This window comes from Vigna umbellata, chromosome 11, assembly GCF_029865625.1.
Source record: "Vigna umbellata cultivar VRB3 chromosome 11, Vumbellata_1.0, whole genome shotgun sequence".
Classification (NCBI taxonomy): domain Eukaryota; kingdom Viridiplantae; phylum Streptophyta; class Magnoliopsida; order Fabales; family Fabaceae; genus Vigna; species Vigna umbellata.
Window position 1 is genome coordinate 10,922,211 of NC_142175.1, and position 23,287 is coordinate 10,945,497.

Genomic DNA, 23,287 nt, shown 5'->3' on the forward strand with positions numbered 1-23,287 from the left:
TTCTCCCTTGATAACCCATTGAACTTTGGTAAGGCATTTCACAAGTCAGGTCTCAGCTCCCACTCCTCATTAGGATATTCAATGTTACTTCGGATAGCTATATTGTGGGAGGTGGCTAATTGTCTGATGGTTCTTTGTGCCATATTGTTTGGGTTAGGATCAGGTAAAGGATTGGATGGTATGTTTGTGACTGGAGATAATGAAGGGGGAATGACTTCAAATGTAGGAAGTGTTCCCTCAGTAGAACACCCAAATTTCAATCTTCTCCGCAGCTTACCCAAATTCCTTTCAACTTCCGGGTTAATTTGATAAAATTCTCCCGGGTTAGCTTTAGTCATGCACTACGCAATCTGCTGGAAGTTGTTCGTCTGTTACTTCTCTTTTTCTTTGTTCTTACTTTAGATAAAGATTTCAAATAAGAGATAAGAGAGACTTGTTGGGTCCACTCCTAGGAAAGAGAGGTGCGTCACAATGGACAACTTAAGTACCAAGTCTTTCCTAGCCAGAGTGTATTCAAACTAGCCTCAAGTATTTCTCAAGAGAAATTCTTAATAAAAGCAAGAACAAAGATTTTTTTTTTGCTAAACCAAGAATGACTAAAGACTATAAAATAACTCAAATTAAATTAAATGTATGTGCGTAAAAAATATAAAGATAAAATAAAAATAAAAATAAAGAAAAAATAAAAATAAAAATAAAAATAAAAATAAGAATTAAATATTCAAAATACTAACCGTATTCCCCGGCAACGGCGCCAAATTTGATAGGCTGTCGTTGAAGCTATGAAATTAATACTACTTTTCAAGGCAACTTCAGTATTGCCAAGTAGTATTCAAGAAAGTAGACAGGGTTGAAGTAACCCTGAGTCGTCTCCCAACGAACACGGAATTGCTTTTGAATATCTGTGACTCTTACGAATGCTATGCAATGCTTATGAATAAAAGTAATGGTTGAAGAGTTTTTAAAGAAACTTAAAAACAGTTACGATGAAATAGGCTAATTCCACTGCTTTTCCAAGATAGATTCATCATCGGTTATTCACGGATAATTGTTCAATTGATTATTGTTTAAGTTTCAAATTAATTAAAGTACATTCTTAATTAATTTGAGGGCGATCATGCATTTAACCAAAGTAAATTCTCAATCAAATGCAAAACCTTTCTAGATTATTCACAATAAATTCAACCAAAGTACATTCTCAATCAAATTCTATTGTGTTTAATCATGTCTATTCTTAAATCTCCTAACCAAATTAAAAGCTAATCAATCAAAGTAAATTCTCAATTGATTATAGTTGAAATTATTACTAATCAATCAAAGTACATTCTTAATTGATAGTAAAAACCATTTAATCATATGAAAGTTTCTAAATTAAATCAAAGTAGATTCTCAATTAAACCTAGAAACCCTAGAACTCATATAATCAATATGCATGTAGATTCAAACACATTATGATGCAAAAATCTTTGCTTTTAATTTGATAGAGAGATGAAAGACATAGAGAGAGAACAACTTAAATCAATAATCAAAATAAACAATTGCATTAACTCAATCTCACCTCAGAATCCATAATGGAATTACAGCAGAATTAGCCCTAGATGCTTAGCTCTCCATGAATGGAGTTGAATACAAGATGAAAGAAAAGTGAGAGGAGTATGAGAGAATGAATTAATTAAGTGAAGTGAAGTTCCCCCTTTTCTGCCTCCCTTGGGTCTCTTTATATAGGCTTGATTGGGCTTGGACTCTGAATAGTTTGTTGATAAGATATTTTCTGTTGATATATTATATCTTTCAAATATTCATTAGATTAAATCAGTTTTAAAGAATATTTGATAGATATTAACTCAATTATCTTATATCCTATATCTTCCAAATAACTAAAAGATTTAGATAATGATAAAATTATTTGGAAGATATTTTCTGTTGATATTCCCAAATTAAATTCAACAATTGAATTTTATCTTTTAGATTCTCTGACTTTCCAAAATTGTACAAATGCCCTAAAATTTCTTCTATCTGCACTTTAGCCCGTTCTGAATTTTCCAAATAAAATCTGATTTTGGGCCTTGAATTGCCATTTGGACCAATAAAACTTATATTCTCAACTGCACAAATAAACATTAGAACATCCAAGAATAATTTATGCGCTAAAACTCACTTTTTACGTCTCTTTATTTCCCAAACCCAACAATTCCAATTATCACAAATTCACTTAAAATCAACCATTTAAGCACAATTATCCCATCAAAAATTTGAATTTTAAAGCATAAATGTGGGCATAAATATGCACTCATCAACACCCACGCATGGCTTTGATGATGTGCAAGTAGTCCTAATCTTCCTTGGAGGTCTTGGTTCACAAACCAAGATGATGCTTGACGCCTCAGTAGGAGGAAATATCAAATGGAAAACTCCAGAGGAAGCTACAGAAATCATTGACAATTTGGCTACTAGTGACAATGAGCTCAACAGTGAAAGCAGATATCTTAGTCAGAAGGAGTTGCTACAGTCAAATGATGCTCTGCTTACTCAAAATAAAATTATTTCTCAACAGTTGGAAGAAGTAATTATGAAACTTTCTCAATTACCACGAGAAATACAAAAGGTTTCAATGGTTCAATGGCAACAGCAAAAATGGCAAATGCAATCTACTCCATCTAAGAAGACAACCAAACTTGACGAGACTTTCCAAAAATTCTTGAAGACAAATGCATCTTATTGTAAGAATGTGGAAGTTGCATTTGAAAATATGAAGATCCATATTGAGTGAATAGTTGACAAGATGAAAAATGGTAATATCAGAAAGGAGTGTAAAACTGTTGTGACCAGAAGTGGTAAGGTGTTAGAGGAGAGAAAAAAAGAAGGAGAGGAGAAAGAAAATGAGAGTGAAAAAGAAACATGTGAGTGGAAAGAAAGAGTTGAGAGAGAAAAAAAGAAAGAAGAAGAAGATGAGAAGAAAGAAAAAAAAGAGAGAGAAGAGAGAGATGAGAGACAAAAAGAAAGGGATTTTGAAAAACCACTTCCTTATCCAAAGAGTTATTCAAGGAAGGAAAAAGAAAAACAATTGGAAAGATTCATGGAGCTGTTTAAGAAGCTGGAGATCACTATACCATTCTCTGAAGCATTGCAACAGATGCCATCATATGCAAAATTTTTGAAGGAACTGCTTACAAGGAAAAACAAATACATTGAGAAGGAAACTATCAAGGTACAGGGTAACTATAGTGCAATCATACAGAAATTACCTCCTAAGCTTAAAGATCCAGGAAGCTTCACTATTCCATGCACCATAAGAGACTTGGAAGTTGGAAGAGCATTGATTGATTTGGGAGCTAGCATTAATTTAATGTCGTTATCCATGTGTAGAATAATAAAGGGTTTGGAAATCAAACCAACCAGAATGGCTCTTCAACTAGCGGACAGGTCTCTTAAATATCCATATGGAGTGGTTGAAGACGTTTTAGTGAAGGTTGACAAATTTGTATTCCCAATAGATTTTATTGTAATGGAGATGGAAGGGAATAGTGATGTACCTCTTATTCTTGGGAGACCTTTTATGAAGACTGCTAGAGTTTTAATTGATGTAGAGAATGGTAAGCTTAAATTGAGAGTTGATGATGAAGAAGTCACTTTTGACGTATCCAAGGCCATGACATATCCAAATGATGATAAAGCATGTTTTCAATTTGATGAACTTGATGAAGTTTGTATGGTGCAAGAAAGGATGGTACGGTATGTTTCTCCACTAGAGGAAACTCTTATTGATGATTGTGAAGATTTAGATGATGAAGAAGAGAAATTAATTGATGAATGTCTGATGGACTTGGAAACATTGAAAAAGAGTCCAGTGGGAGATCCAATGTTTGAAATAATTGATAAGGAAGAAGAAGTCAAAATAAAAACGCTAGAATTAAAAAGATTACCAGCACATCTGAAGTATGTTTTTCTAGAAGAAGATGGAACAAAGCTAGTCATCATCAGTAACTCTTTATCTCTACAAGAAGAAGAACAGCTGATAGAAATTCTGAAAGCTAACAAAGGAGCAATTGGGTGGTCAATCTCAGATCTTAAAGGTATTAGCCCAACTTATTGTATGCATAAGATCTTTATGGAAGAGGATTATAAACCGAGTGCTCAACCTCAGAGAAGGTTAAATCCTGTAATGGAGGATCTCATTTTCACGTTTTGGCACTCCAAGAGTGTTGATTAGTGATGGAGGATCTCATTTTTGCAATTATCAGCTAGATAAAGTACTCAAACATTATGGAGTGAAACATAAGGTAGTTGCACCTTATCATCCACAAACCAATGGACAAGCTGAGGTATCTAACAGAAATAAAAAGGATCCTGGAAAAAACAGTGACTTCATCAAGAAAGGATTGGTCACTAAAGCTGGATGATGCTCTTTGGGCTTATAGGACGGCAATGAAGACTTCTACCTCAAGCCTTACTTAGGAGGAGAAGTGCAACATTTGTCCACAATGATGCAGTTGGTTGATCCTTGAAAGTTCGGGTCAGGCAACCCAGTGTTCTGAACTTAATTATTGTTGTTTTAGAATAGGGTTTGATGTACTCAATTGGAAACTGTATCTGGTATGATGGTTTGCTTAAGATTGTTGTTTGATAAGTAATGCCTGATGATGCTTTGATATTGATTGATGTTGAGAATGTGCACATTATATGCTTATACAGGTGATTCACAAGCTTTGTGAACAAATGCATGATATTATGATTGTGATTGTGATATTAAGAAGGATGTTTATGTCAAATATGAATGAGCTTATATGTGAGGTTTTGAGCTTCAGAGTTTGTGTGAATGAATGCTATTATTTGGAAGCATGAATGACTTTGCCCAGGTTTTCTATGATTGAATTACTTGCTTGTTTGCATCATATGATCAAGGCCATTTGTTGGTAACCCTTATATTAGCCAATTTCAAATTTAGCCACTAAAAGAGAACACTTTGTGTTTTATCCTTTGAACCTTTAGCCTTGAACATGATTTGGAAATCCTTGTTGAAAAGCTTTACCTTGAGTTAAGTAGAAAATATTTTATGGTATTGATAAATGTTCAAGTTTGGGGTTGTTGTAAAATAGAAAGGGAAATTGAAAGCATTGAGCTAAGAGCTAAGAAATAAGAATATGAAAAGAAAAGGAAAAAGAGAAAGAAAAGAAAAGAAAAAGCAAAGCTCAATGCAAAGGAAAGTTGGGAAAATTACGAATGATTGTGTTGATATGATTCTCTTAACTCAAGGGTTTTGTGATCCAGAAAAACCAATTTTCTTGTTAGCCCAGCCACATTATAAGCCATTGAAAAAGTCCTTGTGATAATGCATGCTTGTGAATTTATTTGATTATGATTAAATGAAAGGCAAAGACAATTCATGTGACATTATGATAGTAGAGTGAATGAGTGATTACCTCTTATACACTTGTGTTTGAGTGAAACACTTTACCTAGTGAGGAAATATTCATTGAGCACATGAACATCCATGTTTAGTTGATTGATCATTCATGAAAAATAACATTTGTTGGATAATAAGTGACTTTGTGAACACCAAAGCATGTGCACGTCTTGATTGAAATCTTTGTCATGAGTTTGATTGAAGTCTTTACTTATCTTGAAAAGAAGATTTTTGAATGAGTGAACCATTATAAGGATTGGTAGAAGATTGAGTTACATCTTGTTTGCTTGAGGACAAGCAAAGTTTTAAGTTTGGGGTTGTGATAACAGTTGAAAAACTGTTATTTTCATGCTTAAAATTGATACTAAAAGCAACCTTTAACACTTAGAAACTAGCTTGAAATCATGCTTTTGGTCATATTTTCAGAAATAAGAGAGCTGGACAGGTTTATGCTTGATTTCAGTGTTTTGTGCAGGTTTTAAGGTGAATTTGGTGAAAGAAGTGAAGAAGGATAGAGATGGAATCAGAAAAGACATCAAAAAGTGCAAAAGGAGAAGCCGCAACTGCCGCTCAGCGGCAGTTTACCGCTGAGCGGCACTCAGGCAGTCACGTTGGCTCCGCTGAGGGGTGAAAAGGCCGCTGAGGGGAGAAAAACAACTCACACACTTACCGCTGAGCGGTAGTTTACCGCTGAGTGGCACTATTTTGGGCTTGGGCCTAATTTTCTGTAATTTTAGAATAGTATATAAGCTTTAGGACGTCCTAGGGTTTGTAACTTTGGCGGAGACGAAGCAAACACTCTCTTTTCCACCCCTTGAAGGAAGATCTTGGTTGCTCAGGCTACCTCCTCCTCTTTCTAGGGTTCTATCTTTCATTCTTTCATTATTGTTCAGCTAGTTTCACCATGAATATGGTGAACTAAACCTTGTATTGTTGTTGGGGAATCAATGTAGTCTTCTGAAACTCTCATATATGGAATTTGTTTTAATGTCTTATATTAAGATATATGCTTTCTTTTATCTTTAGCTAGGGTTTTTCCTCTTTGCTTATTGCTTGCTTTGTTTAAGTCATTCATTGCCATGATTATTGATTTTGTCGATACGGGAACGTACGGGAAGTCTAGATCTGGGGAATTTCTCCCAATAGCATATTGGTTGCCTTTAAGCTCCTGCACTTTAAGAACTAATTACTAGAAATGCTAGGAATTGTATGAACTCGTAATTAATGATAGGCCTTCTTGCAAGGTGATTTAGAGAGTGGCATTAGCATTGATGATAAGAATGATGAATTCCTAAAAGTATATGAAAGTGGATAAGATGAAATTGATAACCCCAACAACATACTCATCCATTTAATTCATTAAAGTGTTTGTTTTCCTCTTTTCCATTGATCAACATTCATGCATACATGTTTAATTACTGTCTTTTGCATTTAAACCTACAATCAATTGTTTACAAGTCTCAAATAATCAACAAATCATATAACTAACTAGGCCGTGAGTCCTTTGGGAGAACGATACTTGGTTTTACCGAGTTTTATTACTTGATACGATTCGGTCACACTTGCCGATTGTTAAACAAGTTTGTGGCGCCGTTTTTCGGTGTTCATAAATTTGTCATCACTCCCGCATGCCTAATCTGCCTTCAAAGGGTTTAAAATTGTGTTTTTGTGCTTCAGTCGTCCAAAGATACCAACCCTAATGTGTAGAAACCTTTAAATAGATCAAAATTGGATCATGGGCCAACGTCGGTGGCGCTCGGCGCCCTAAGTTGGGCAACCCAGCGCAACTGCGAAGAGGCTGGCCCTCAACGCCCTGGGTAAGGGCAACCAGGCGTTCTGCGGTGTAGCTGACTGGCGCTCAGCGCCCCTAGAGGGGGCGCCCAGGCGTCCTTGCGAGAAGAGTGGCGCTTAGTGCCCCAAATGGAGGCAAGCAAGCGCCCTTGCGAGACTTCCAACGCTGAGGGCCCCTAAAAAGGGCAACCAGGCGTGGTTGCATGACAACCAGCGCCCAGGGCCCCAAGAAAGGGTAACCAGGCGCCCTGTGCCTTCTTCAGCCTTCTTTCTCGGTGCTTTTGATGTCCTTCCTGGGTTCCAACTCCTTGATACTTTTGCTCCTCTTCCAATCATACCAATAACCTACAAAATTTTGGGAATTAGTGATAAAAATCATAAAGTATAACCTTTATTCACTTATTCACCAAATTCAACTAAAAACAAGAATTTAAGCAAGCTCCAAAGTCAAAAAAGGGTTAATTTACTATAAAAATTGCATCACAGATAATGGTAAATTCAACCGTTATTAGTGACCAATCGTTTTCATTTAGTACTTCAATTCGTGTTTTATTTGTCTAATTTCACTACACAAAATTGTCCATAAATCACCCCCATTAAGTTTTTGATCTAATGACTGAACCAATATTTGGTTCTTGAGAGATGATCTAGGAGTCACTTCCTAGTCTATAGTGCACTTAATTGCATATTAATTTGATTCGAGTGCGACCTCGGTCATGATTGGACGCATCAAATCTTCAAGCTTAAAAACATTAAATTCTTAAACTTTAAACTTATATGTCAACATAGAGAACATTTTTAGTATCCTTATCAACATGTTTTTCCACTATGTCACCATGTTAATGTGATATAATGTAAAGAACACGGTCATGCATTATTTAAAAAATGATAGAACCTTTTTCCTTTTAACAAGATGGGTATAAGAATTGGAGAACATATCATTCATTTTCCATGGCAATAAGAATTGTTTCCTTTTGTCTTGCAAATAAATAACTCCAACAGGTTAGCTCTTATACCAACTGAAAAAGAATGTTAACTATAGAAATGGTTGGATAAAAATTGAAAACTAACTTGAAAGATTTTATTAATAAGTTCTATTAGGCGCTTAGAATGGTCATGTGATGGTTTGTTAAGGAGTTCATAAAAGCTATCTAAAATATTTTAGTGATGACCAATAGGGTTTAAGTACATGTAATAGAAACGGACGACAAACATATTTTGATTTTACAATTATTCACCCCTAACATAGATTATGATTAGTTCTCTAATGCTAATGACAAGGGATATCACTGAACAATGTTTACAAATGTTTTACACTACGACTCGGCCTAACAATAATACAAAATACATCTCAAGGTTATCCATTAAACTCTCCTTAAGTTTAAGAATGAATGCACACGCTCTCTCCTGAAAAATTACACATAGCCTCTCTAAGCTATATAAAAATGAAAATGTTTCTTACAATATTTCATACTAAAACAAGTGGATATTTGAGAAAAATAGGTTAAATAAACTAGAACATAAGGTTGAATTGTGTATTAAAAAATTTCACAATTTTGTGCCATAATAGTGTTTAATAAGTGGTCATGTGATGTTTTATTTAACAAGTTGATAGTCAAGATATTTTCACAAATCTATTTTAAAAAAAGCTTTTTCTTTTCTTGTTGGATAATAGTTTGTCAGTATGTAATTTGTAAAAGTTAAAGGGAAATAAATACTTTATCTTTAAATTTTATTTTTTATCAGTTAATCTATAACTAAGACTATATCTAACTCTTGATTAATGTGATCAAGTTCTACTAAGTAGGCTAACATTGTAAGATACAAATTGAGTATTCTTTAGACCTTATATACTTAAACAACTATTTTTTGAAACAACATCTAGTCCTAACTAAGATATTGAACACTTTTTCAAACAATAGTCATTCATGCCTAAATCACTTGATTACAAAAGAAATTATCAAACAAATTCTAAGGTTAGATTGCAAGCGTTTTCACTTTAAATGTTTTATCTCTACAACATCATTAGTTCATTTGTGAGCAAAAGCCATTTATTCTCCAAGGTATCCTCTATTTAATGAAGTCTTGAAAGATAGTTGTTGTAAATTTGTTCTAGTTGTTATAAGTCTTGAAAAGTTTTCATTCATCAAGTTGTTTTTAATATATGTGAGTTGCAATAATGGTTTTCATGCAATGTTTAATACAAAATTATTCTTGAAGAAAAATTTGATAATCACCATGACATATCAAACCTAAGTCAAATAGTTTTTATCTTATCTTGAGTGAAATTTAGAACTACGTGATAAGTGTCCAATATAAGTTAATTTTGAGATCAATTTGACACTTATCTTGTTTTTATTTTATTAAATATCTGAAGAATTCACTCCAACTTGACTTGTTTTGCAAGTTTTGATGATCACAGAGAGTTAATGGAGAAAAATAGGGAAAATAGAGGAAATATACATACTTTTGGGCAAAACTGACTTTGACACAACTAAAGCGGAAATCTTGAGGCTTGAACCATAAGAGCAAACCCACCTTGGAGGGAAACCTCAAGCACTAGACCTGAGGCTAAGCCATGAAGACTCATTCTTAGAGAAATTATCTCAAGTTCTAAAACATTAATTGCATGAGGCTTAAGCCACCTTGGAAGGAAACCTCTGTAGTTGGAGCCATACTTGCACCGTTGAAGCCACACCCTTGAAAGTTTATAAAAATAGAGTTGTTCCTATGTTTTTAAGAGACATTTTCGAAAGCTTTTAGAGAGAGACTTTTAGGGAGTTGTTAGAGAATGGTTAGCGTGTACAACAAACTAAGAGGGGGTGAATTGGTTTCTTATCGCAAATAATACCTTTAATAATTTTCTCGTATAAATTCAATTCCTTAAAAATAAATTAAACAAATAAAAGAGTAAGGAAGAGAGAAAACTAAACAGGTGATTTTTATACTGGATCAGATCACACAGATCCTACATCCAGATGTTAATCTCAAACAAGAATTAATGCTTCAATATCAATAACCAACAAACTGTTACAATCACAAAGAAAATAAAACAGTTTAAGGTTAGAACATCTCTCTTGTTACCCCAAAATATGAAACCTACTTCTCCTGAAATCCACAGGGGATGAACTCATCCTCTGAATACCCCATGAAGGATGAACACCTCCTTTGAATCTTTACAAAGGATGATAGGCTTTCAACTCAACAAAAGCAACAACACTCAATCACAACTCCCATGAAAGTTCTCGCTCTACACCAAGACCAAGTTCTCAAAGCCAAAGCACAAGAGTTACACAAACCTTAAAACACACTTATCAAACCACATAACTAAACAAATAAGATTTTCAAAATAAATGTATTTCATATTTTAGAACGAGAGTCCCAATCCAATTTATAGAGATTTCACTGATACATCCAAAAATTCGTTGTTGGCTATTTAACGTTTGATAATCGATTATCCACTTATGGTAATCGATTATGAATTTAATGAATACACAATGATAAAAAACTTGCTTAAAAATTCTTATAATTGCTCGTGATAATCAATTATGGCAAGTCATAATTGATTACTGATAATCGATTATTATAAGGTTATAATCGATTATCTTGAGTATAAAATAAGGTTTTGTAATTCAAAACAAATTTTAACGCAACCTAAGGCTTTAACACAAAACAGGTCTTCATGAAGATCTTCTTGTAACAAGAGCACTTGAGACTTGACTTTGAGACAACATCAAAACTTCTTCTCTTCAGCTTTATGCCAACAGGAATTTCTCAAACACTTTCCTATGTACTTTAAAGAATATTATTAAAGGCTTAAGAGATTATGACTTTTCATTGTATTTCATTCTTTCCATCATTATGAAGAACTTAATCTCCTAAACTATTGAAGCAAGGATGTAGCCCTTTGAAACTATCTTGTATTGGTACTATTTTATTTATGAAAGTAGGTTTTTATTACATGTTTGTGAATTAATTTATTCTTTTTGTTGGATAAACTGGTCACTCATCTTATTTCACTTTCTTGGGATTAAGTGAGAATTGGTTCCAAGTTGTGGTCCAACTAATTCTCTTCCTACTTTTAGATATTAGGACTAGATCTGAGGCTTTAGTTGGTTATTAAGTCCTAATCTTAATGCAAGTGATCAATTCAAGCAATCATTGAGGAATCATATTATATTGTGGTAATCTTAGGCTTTAGGTGCCAAGAATGTGTTAGAATCATGCAACAAAATGTTTGCATGTGGACAAAATCCAAGAGGGAGGTGAATTGTTTTACTTATAAAATCGTGCCTTTTAAAAATTTCCCTTTTTATGAACTACTTTTATAACAAAAATCGATTGTTTATAAATAAAAACAATAAAGATAAAAAGTATTGAAAAAAAGAAACTTGCACAAGGAATTTTATACTAGTTTGTATCGAAAGCCCTACGTCTAGTTGTTAATATCTCTAAAAAAGGGATTAACAAATCACTAAAAATAGACAACAACTTACAATCATAAAGAACAAAGTTAAGGCTAGAAAACACCTCATTTGACACACAAAGGATGAAAAACCTCCTTTGACACACAAAGGATGAAAAACTTCCCTAGCAACACTCAATCATTTAGACACACTCAGTGAAAGTTCTCGATCTACCCACTAGGTTTTTCAAAGCCCCCTTTTCACAAACACTGAGAGTTTCTCTAGCACACAACTCTTAAATCTCTAAGTAAAAAGTTCTTTAGCAATTAGTTTTAGGTAAAATATATATAAACTCTTATTTTGAAAATTAGGTCAGAAAATAAAAGAATGTTTTCACAATTACCATGATAATCGATAATTCCAAAGGCATTTAGGAAAATCTAAAATTAGCTGGGATTATAGATTATCAATAGTGATAATCGATTATCATAGAAGTTTTTATTAAAATAAAACTTTCCTTGAGTGCCTTGTTGTTTAGGTTGTGCCTATTGACTCTTGATCTACTAATTTAAATAAAATACCCAAATTACTGGACTTCAACAACTAAATTCTTAAGTCTTCAATTTATCTTTTGAATCCAAATATTCTTTAAAAATCTTTAACACTTCTCCATGAGTCATCATTATCAAAACTCTTTATTGAAGCAAGATGCTCATCTTCTTCTTTTTCTAACAGAACGGACCAAGAGTTACATTTAAAAAAAACTCTTAAAATTATGATTAATTGCGTTTGGGTGCCCTTTTTTGGGGCCCTCAGCGCAGCAGTATCGCATTCACGCTTGAGCGTCCTTTCAGGGTCGCTAAGCGCCAGTCTTCAAGTAACGTTTCACGGCTGGGCGCCCTTCTTAGGGTGCTGAGCACCATCCTTTCGCAAGCTCGCCTGGGCACCCTAAGTAGGGCATTGAGCGGTGTCAACGTTGGCCCATGATCCAATTCAGTCCTATTTAAGGATTTGCTCGACCTAGAGGCTACTTTTGACAAAATTGACACAAACTCAGATTTTCTCCAACTCTCTGGAGGCAGAAGTGGATGCGGAAGCTCTCCTCTTCAATTTTTAGGGTTTATCTTTCATTCTCATTCCATAGTTCATCTAGTTCCTCCATGACAAGGGGAACTAAATTCAATTTGTTGTTGGGGAATGATGTAACCTTGTGAACTCTCATGTATTTGAATTTTTTTTAATTATATATGCTTCTTTCATCAATTGTTAGGGATTTTCTCCTTTGTTCTATGCTTGTTATGTTTTGATCACTCATGGCATGATTTTATGGTCTTCTTTATTATTGGGAAATAACTAGAAACCACAATCAGGAGAATTTCTCCCCAAAGCAGTATTGCTCAGGGATGGGGATATGAGTTTTGGTCATATTAAGCTTCTAATCGTAATGCAGAATTAATTATTAAGGATGCAAGGGATTGTGGTCTAGTAATTAAGGATAGGATTTCTTGGTCGAGGGATCAGGTTTTAAGTAATTTATAAAGTTATGTTAATAATTGAAAGAAGATGATGAATTCTTATATACATGAGTGTAAACTAGGTGAAATCTAAACCCCAACAACATACCCATCTCATAATTTCAATATCATTCATTCACCTTTGTGTTTTCCTTCAATTGATCAAAAGTGCATTCATATTTATTTTCTTGTTTTTGCATTCAAAATCCTCAATTGTTCTTCAAAAAGTCTTAATTAGTTGAGTAATCACATGATTGTTTAGTGATGTGAGTCTCTTGGGAATCGATACTTGGTCTTACCATTTATTATTACTTGATACGATTCGGTACACTTACCAAGGTCTTAACACTATCGTAATGGGTTCTTGCCTTTCTTACCATCAAAGCTTCCCTACAAACACACCACCATCATTGTTCCATGATAAGGAAGAAGCAACCAACAGTTTCACCAAAGCATCGAAAAGGGGATCTAGATTAGGGTTTTTCCAAAACCCACAAGACATAAGAAGAACTCATGGCTAGATCATTGATTTAAGTCGTGACAATGAAAGCTTGAATGTGAGAATGCATCCTCCCTCGCAACTCTACCACGCGAGAAAGGACAAGATTGATGATATAGTGGTGGCAGAAAAGATTAACAAACCAAAAAAGAGAATAATACAAGGAAAAAAGGAAAGAAACTCACAAGCCAATGGAAGGAAACCAATGAAGGTGTAGGTGTGGTTCGTGTTTTTGAAGAAGATGACGCATCGCCAGCGTTGTGCAATGAAGGTGTGTGGTAGCCGATAGTGGTAGCTAGGGTTTATAATGTGTTGGAAGGTTGAAGATGATGGCATGGAAATGTTGGACGAGACACATATGATAAAAATGAACACCTCATTCAAACAGTGCCAATGTGTACAGTATGCCATTAACAATTTAAACGGTGTCATGAAAAAGGACTAAATTGAACATAAATTATGAAAATTGGGGCCACATTGAACACTTGAAAAACATGAGTCTCACATCAAACAAAGTCGCGGAGGGACCAAAAGAGTATTTAATTAATTATCATTAAATAAATTAATTCTTATTTTAAGTATTTTTTGTATACATTATTTTCAATATTTCTTATGATATCAATTACACTTGTTATGTGCTTTGCTACGTCAAAGAAAAATTCTAAGAACTTGAGAAACATTTTCTATTACATCTTTTCTTGGAAAGTTTTTAAATATTAAAGCACCCTTAGAGTCACAAAAATCTAATTGATTAAGTTTTTGTGTGGAAAGATATTTTATATAGATTGTTTGATATCAAAAGCATTTCTATTTGTCTTGGACAACATGTTGAAAATTATTCACATTCTTGTGAAATGGAAGAAAAAAAACATGAACCTACTTAATTATCATTTGTTATGGAATTTGAGATCGATTGAATTTAAATATGAATCTTAATAAAATTAAAGTAGATTTGTATCTTACACAAGAATTTCATAATTATCAATAAATTTTTATCAACAAAAATAAATTTGTTGATAAACTCAAATTTATCGGGGGATTTTATAATTTAAATTGTCAATGGGTATTTTCGTCAATAATGTATCTGACAATAGATTTTGTTGGCAAATTCTGTCATTAATGTATCAAACGATCAATTCTATTAGTAAATTCCATCTGTAATGTATTCGACGGGCAATTTCATCACTAAATTCTATCCATAATTTATAATTCTCATTATCGACAAATTTTTTCAATGGTAAATCCGTTAGTAAAATGAGTGAGAGACTTTTTGCCAAGTCCGATAAGATTTTTTTATATATTCGTGAGATGTTTGAGAAAAAGGAAGAAAAGAACAACATAAGAAAAAAAAGAAGAGAAGGAAAAATAGAAAGGGAAAATGAGAAAGAAGAAGAAAAGGAAGAATAATGATGATGGAGGCACAATGGTAGTGACTTGACAACAATGGCGGTAGGAGTTGGAGGAAGAGGACGAAAAAGAAGAGGAAGAGAAAGAGCAAAAATAAGATGAAGAGGAAAAAGAAGGGGAAGAGGAAGAGGAAATGGAAAAGAAAGAAGAAAAGGAAAAGGAAATAAAACAAACATGAAGAGGAGGAGAGTCTGGAGGTGAAGGCGTGGCAAGGAGTGTTGGGTTATTGGGCTCCCTTCCTATGTGGACAATAAGCCCAAATAATGTGGACCATTGTGTCTCACTAGGTTAAATAGAGATGGGTCAGATTAGTATGGCACATTAGAGTCATTTGAAGAGAGGCAAACGCCATGTGAGAGAAAAAGAAAGAGAGAAAGCCTTTCCTACATAACCCTAAACCTACACTGGTGTTTTTTTGGATGTGAAGTCGTTCACCGTTGCATCGGGCTAATTTTTGGACAATGGATTCGAGACATATGGTTCTTCATTCTGACAGTTCGGATCGTCAATCAAAGATATAGCTTGGGAGAAATCAGTGTCGCACCAGTAGCCATATTTTGGAGAATTTTCATCTTCTTTGTTCTCATTTGTAAGCATTTGTACTTAGTTAAATTGGCTTATTGAAAATACCATTTGGTATTATTATTGGAGACTCTTTTGTACCCTATTATTGATCATAGTGGAGTTTTTATTTGGTCTGGACGACTCGTGGTTTTTACCCTTGCATTTAGGGGTTTTAGACGTTGAAAATTGTTGGTGTCTCTTTGTGCTTTGGATTCTATTTTTTTTTATATTTGTTTGGTGCTCCTCGTAGATTCTCGCAAGAAGGGGGATTGAATTTCCGCTTCGTTATTACTCTTTTCTAAGTTGTTATATTTTTTGGCCCTTCCCCGTTAGAGTGGCATAAGAGCTCTTTGGTTAAGGGGTTGTTTATTTTGCGTGAAGGATAGAGGCACATACATAATTGATTCCTTTGAATGGAGAAAATTATCATCTATGGAAAGGCAAGATGAAGGACTTGCTATTTGTGAAAAATTTGCATCTTCTTGTTTTTGCTTCCAATAAGCCGAAATCCAAGTTAGATGAAGAATGGGATTTTGAACATCAACAGGTATGTGGATTTATCAAGCAGTTTGTTGATGATAATGTTTATAATTTTGTTTCTAATAAGACACATGCGAAAAGCCTATGGGATAAGCTTGACTCCTTGTATGCTTCTAAGTCAAGAACTAATAAATTGTGCTTGCTGAAAAATTTTGCAGAGTTGAAGTACAAGGAAGGAACTCCTGTTTCAAATCACTTGAGTGAATTTCAAGGACGCTATGATCAATTAGAAGGAGTGGGTATAAAATTTGATGATGATCTATTGGGTTTATTCTTATTAAACTCTTTACTGATTCGTGGGAGACATTTCGGGTTTCCATGATAAGTGCTACCCGTAATGGCTATATTTCTTTGTAAATGGCAAAAAGTGGTGCCCTTAATGAGGAGATGAGAAGGAAGACACAAAGTACTTATTCTCATTCAGAAGTGCTTATTAGAGAGAATAAGGGGAGAAGCCAGAAGAGAGAACAAAATAGTGGTAGAGATAAAAGCAGGAGCAAGTCCAGGTCTCGGTACAAGAATGTGGAGTGTCACTATTGTCACAAAATAGGGCATGCAAAGACAAAAAGGGTAAGAAAAGAGAAAAAAATAATGATGATGGTGATCGTGTTACTACCACTACATGTGGTGACCTTGTTTGTCTTCGTGACTATGACACTATTAATCATGTATCTGATGAGAGCATGTGGACAATTGATAGTGGTGCTACACTGCATGTTACATCCAGGAAGGAGTTCTTCACCTCTTATACACCTGGTGATTTTTTAGTATTGAAGATGGGTAATGATGGGGTGTCTAAGGTTATTGATGTTGGTGATGTTCACTTGCAAACCAACATGGGGATGTAGTTGTTGCTTAGAGGAGTTAAACATGCCTCAGATGTTTGCTTTAACTTGATTTTTGTGCAGGTACTTGATGATGGTGGATTTGATAACCACATTGGTTCTGGAAAGTGGAAGTTCACCAAAGGTAACTTGATTGTGGCTAAAGGGGAGAAAAACTCTAAGCTTTACTGGACAAAAGATTTGGTTGCTAAAGATAGTGTGAATGTCGTGTATATGAAGTCATCTTTGTGGCATAGAAGGCTTGGGCATATCAGTGAAAAGGGACTTAACTACTTAGCTAAAAAGGATGTTCTCTCAAGATTGAAGGGTGTAGAGTTGGAGAAATGTTCTCATTGCATGGCTGGTAAATAAACCAGAGTATCCTTCAAGAAGCATCCTCCCTCCAAGAAGTCAGAGTTTCTTGAATTCGTACATTCTGATGTTTGTGGCCCATTGAAGGTAAAGTCTTTTAGTGGTGCACTTTACTTTGTTACTTTTATTGATGATTGCTCTAGAAAGCTTTGGGTTTATGCACTACAAATAACGGACCAAGTGTTGAACAAGTTTAAAGAATTCCATGCTTTGGTTGAGAGGTAATCAGGCAAGAAGCTAAAGTGCATTCGTACTGACAATGGTGGTGAATATTATGGACCATTTGATGCTTATTATAGACAATATGGTATTGCACATGAGAAGACTCCTCCCAAAATTCCTCAGTTGAATGGTTTAGCGGAGAGGATGAACAAGACATTGATTGAAATAGTTAGGTGTATGCTTTGTAAAGCAAAATTGCTTAAGCATTTCTGGGGTGAGGCATTGCTTATAGCAGTGCATGTTATTAATCTAAGTCCTGTAGTTGCTTTGAACTCTGAGGTGCTTGATAAGATTTGATTTGGCAAGAATGTTACTTATGATCATTTGCGTGTCTTCGGCTGTAAAACATTTGTTCATGTTCCAAAGGATGAAAGATCTAAGTTGGATATGAAGACAAGGCAATGCATCTTTATTGGTTTTGGTCAAGATGAATTTGGCTACAAGTTGTATAACACCGTTGAAAAGAAAGTTTAGAAGTCGTGATGTGCAATTCATGGAAGATCAAACCATTGAAGATATTGATAAGGTGGAGAAGTCTACACCAAAGGAAGATGGTAATGTGGATGATTTTGATCCAATTCAGTTGTCTATTAATGATTTTGATATTAATGTTCATGATGATGAACAACATGGCGATACTGATAATCGGCAGATTGGAGATGACTTGGATGTTCCTATTGATAATGTTGATGAAGAGGACCATGATGTGTCACTAGATGAGAGTCTTAGTGATGTACCTGAGTTACTAGAAGCTCAACCCAGAAGATCTGCAAGCAAAAACAACCTTCTAAGAAGTACTCTACCAATGAGTATGTGATGTTGACTGATGAAGGAGAACCTAAATGTTGTGAGGAGGCCATTTAAAGTGAAGAAAAGCAAAAGTGGTTGGATGCAATGCAGGATGAGATGAAATCTCTACATGATAATCACACTTATAACTTGGTGAAGTTGCCTAAGGGTAAGAGAGCCTTAGAGAATAGGTGGATTTTTAGGGTGAAGCAAGAGAGGAATTCTATATTTACCAGATATAAAGTCAGATTAGTGGTGAAAGGCTTCAGACAAAGAAAGCGCGTTGACTTCTATGAGATTTTCTCACTTGTGGTGAGGATGACATCCGTCAGAACTGTGTTAAGTTTACCTGCTACTCTAGATTTGGAGGTTGAGAAGATGGATGTGAAGACAACTTTCCTTCATGGTGATTTGGAGGAAGAGATTTACATGAAGCAACCAGATGGTTTTCTAGTTGAAGACAAGGAAGACTATGTGCGTAGGCTACGAAAAAGCCTATATGATTTGAAGTAGGCTCTGAGGCATGGTATAAGAAGTTTGAGTCTGTTATGTGTGAACAAGGCTACAAGAAGACTGCTTCTGACCATTGTGTTTTTGTCAGGAAATTTTCTGAGAAAGATTTCATTATACTGTTGTTATATGTTGATGACATGCTTATTGTTGGAAAAGATGCATCCAAAATTGACAAGTTGAAGAAGCAACTGGGCGAGTCATTTGCCATGAAAGACATGGGCACTACTAAGAAGATTCTTGGTATAAATATCACTCGTGATAGAAAGGAGAAGAAACTTTTGCTATCACAGGAGCACTACATTCAGAAGGTGTTGCAAAGATTCTGAATGGAAAATGATAAAGTTGTAAGTATTCCTCTTGCTACTCATTTTAAGTTGAGTGTTAAACAAAGTCCTTCAAATGACGCTGAGAAGATAGATATGAGCAAAGGTCCTTATGCTTCTGCGGTGGGTAATTTGATGTATGCAAGGATATGTACAAGGCCTGATATTGCACATGTTGTTGGTACAATCAGTATATTACTGTCAAATCCAGGTAGAGAGCATTCGAATGCTGTGAAATGGATTTTGAGGTATCTTTATGGTACTAGTGGTTTGAGGCTTTATTTTGGAGGTGATAAGCCTACTTTGGTGGGTTACTCAGATTCAGATATGGTTGGAGACATTGATTTTAGAAAGTCTACTTCAGTCTATTTGATTCAGTTTGTAGGGGGAACCTTAGCTTGGCGATCAAAGTTGCAAAAATGTGTAGCGTTGTCTACTACTAAGGCAGAATTCGTTGCACTTACTGAAGCATGTAAGGAGTTGTTATGGGTGAAGAAATTCTTGCAGCAGCTTGGTTTTGTGCAAGGGAAATACTTGTTGTATTGTCACAGTCAAAGTGTTATTCATCTTGGTTAGAATCCAACTTTTCATTCTAAATCTAAACATATTGATGTGAGGTATCATTGAATACGTGATGTTTTGGATGTTAAGCTGTTGGAACTAGCTAAAGTTCATACAGATGATCATGGTGTTGATATGATGACCAAGGCATTACCAAGAGGAAAGTTTGAAGTTTGTTGTGAGATCGCCGGTTTGGCGGATATCTCCACATAGTCGTGAGGGGGAGATTTGTTGGGTTATTGGGCTCTCTTCTTATGTGGAAAATAGGCCCAAATAATGTGGAGCATTGTGTCTCACTATGTTAAATAGAGATGGGTCAGATTAGTAGGGCACATTAGATTCATTGGAAGAGAGGCAAAAGCCAAGTGAGAGAAAAAGAAAGAGAGAAAGCCTTTCTCGCATAACCCTAAACCTGCACTGGTGTTTTTATCGCTGTGAAGTAGTTCACTGTTTGATCGGGCTGATTTTTGGACAGTGAGTTCCAAACATATGGTTCTTCATTCTGACCGTTCAGATCGTCAATCAGAGATCAATCTTGGGAGAAATCAGTGTCGCACCAATAGCCCTATTTTGGAGAATTTTCATCTTCTTTGTTCTCATTTGTAAAACTTTGTGGTTAGTTAAATTGGCTTATTGAAAATACCATTTAGTATTATTATTGGAGACTCTTTTGTACCCTATTATTTATTAGTGTTGTAATTCAAGCTGTAATGTTTTCATATTTACAGTTAATACCGTTATTACTGTTAAACTTTCATTTACCTTTGTATATAAACAATTGTATTTCTTTCTCTGATATAGTTTTTCCATTATGTTACTTTACACAATCTCTGTTAAATCTTCTCTACAATATCTCTTTTCTATATCAGTATTTTTTCCTCTGCATCATCTTTTCTGCTATCAATGGTATCAAGAGCCTTGGTCGAGGGAGGGCCTAAGGAGAATCGTGTATCTGTTTGGATACAGTGCGGCTGCCCAAGCAAGTTTGAAAGATCAAAGAAAGAAGTTCTTTGAACAGAAAAGAAGGAGGATCATGGCTGATTTTTCTACGACAAATCTCCTCATTCTCACAGACAAAAATTGGAGCAGGTGGAGCACACAGATGCAGGTTTTGTTTCGCGTACAAGATGTCAGTAGTGTGGTTGAAGGAGGGGATTTTGCGGTTGATTTCCATGGCACAGAGGACCAGAAGGAGGTGCACAGAAAGAAAGATGATAAATCCCTGTTGATCATCCATCAATGCGTGGACGACACACATTTTGAAAAAATCCAAAATGCGAATACAGCGAGGGAAGCGTGGAATATCTTGGTATGTTGCCATGCCGGAGGGGAGAAGATTAAGAAAGTAAGGTTACAAACACTGAGAAGACAATACGAGCTCTTGCAAATGGAGGACAATGACAAGGTCAGTGAGTATTTTAATAGAATTGTGTGTCTTACCAATCAAATAAAATGTTTCGGCGAAAAACTCAGTGATTTGATGATAATGGAGAAAATAATGAGATCATTACCTAGACGGTTGGATTTTATTGTTGTTGCAATCGAAGAATCTAAAGACCTTGCAGAGTTAAAGATCGAAGAACTTTAGAGTTCTTTAGAGGCTCATGAGATTAGACTTTTGGAAAGAGATCCTATCAAAACTGATGAGCAAGCATTGAAGGTCCAGCACGTCAGAGGAGACGGAAAGAAGAAGTATAAGAATTGGAAAGGTAAGTATGCAACACAAAAGAAATGGAAGAACAATGACAGCTTGGATGATCAAGAAGACAGAAGCGAGTCATCCGAGAGAAAAGGTGGTTCAAAGAAGAACTATAAGAAGAAAGACAGGAGAAACATAGAATGTTTCTCGTGTCATAAGATAAGGCATTTCGCTTATGAGTGTTATTTGAATAAAGATAGACCAATCAAGAAAGAGCATAAGGAATTTCATCTTGCCAAGGAAGAATCAGACTCAGAGCCGTTAATTCTCATGGTTACAACATTTCCAGAAGACTCAGCATCGTTGAATAAATCTTGGTATTTAGATTCAGGATGTTCAAATCACATGACGTGTAATAGAGAGTGGTTGATCAATCTGGATGAATCCAAGAAAAGCAAGGTTAGATTTGTAGACAACATAACATTAAGAGTAGAAGGAATTGGAAATGTTATTATAAAGAAAAAGAATGGATTGCATGGGACTATAGAGAACGTTCTGTTTATGCCAGAAATGAAGTGCAACTTGCTGAGTTTGGGTCAATTGATAGAAAAGGGTTTCCCAATGATTATGGGAAACAATAATCAAGTGGAAGTGTTTGATAAAAACAAGAAATTGATTTTGAAAAGCAAAATCTCTAAAAGTCACACATTTCAAGTTTGTATGGATATGGTTGAAAATTTACGGTGTTTGTCTACTATGAAAGAAGACGAGAACTGGAAATGGCATCTAAGGTTCGGGCATCTCAACTTTCAAGATCTACAGAAGCTAAGCATGAAGACTATGGTTTCTGGATTGCTAGGTATCATCATACTAGAAAAATCATATGAATCCTGCATTGTTGGGAAGCAAACGAGAAGACCGTTTCAAGCACAATTGAAAATGAGATCTAAAGAGCGACTTGAAGTTGTACACTCAGATATATGTGGACCTCTGGAAGTGCCAATGCTAGCTGGAAATAGATATTTCATAACTTTCATTGACGAGTATAGTAGAATGATATGGGTATATCTCATAAAGTTGAAAAGTGAAGCTCTTGAAATGTTTAGAAGATTCAAGGTTAGCGTATAAAGAGAGACAAGAAGGCAAGTTAAAATTCTTAGAACACACGGAGGGGGTGAATATAAGTCATCTGAGTTTGAGAGTTTTTGTCAGAGTTGTGGAATAGCACACGAGGTAACTGCACCATATACGCCTCAACACAATGGCTTGGCAGAAAGAAGGAACAGGACCATAATGAATATGGCCAGGTGTTTGTTGAAAGAGAAGGAAGTGCCACACGAGTTGTAGGGAGAAGCTATGTCAACGGCTGTCTATGTGCTCAACAAGTGTCCGTCGAAGAGGTTGCCAAGCAAGGTGCCACATGCAATCTGGACAGGTATGAAGCCTTCTGTAAATCACTTTAAAGTTGTTGGGTCTTTGTCATTTTGTCACATTGCAGATCAGAAGAGATCAAAGCTTGATGACAAATGAGAGGCTATGGTGTTTGTTGGGTATCATTCAACCGGCGCATGCAAGCTTTTTGATCCTGTAAAGAGAAGGATTTCGATCATCAGGGAAGTTATCGTTCTTGAAGACGAAAGCTGGGATTGGAACTCCAATCAGTCAAGCTTGAAGAAAACGACAACTATGATGCATGTATCAAAACAGGATAGAGTAGATACTGATACAACAAGGATTTCTGAAAGCAACACTGGAGATGCAGATTCTGCAGAAGTCTCAGGAAGACCGAGAAGGCAAACGACAAGACCTTCCAAGTTCTCTGAATACGAGATGTACTCAAATGCAGGAGTAGATGAAGAGGGTGATATCATTCACTTGGCTTTGATGGCTGGAAGTGAACTGCTGGATGTAGATGATGC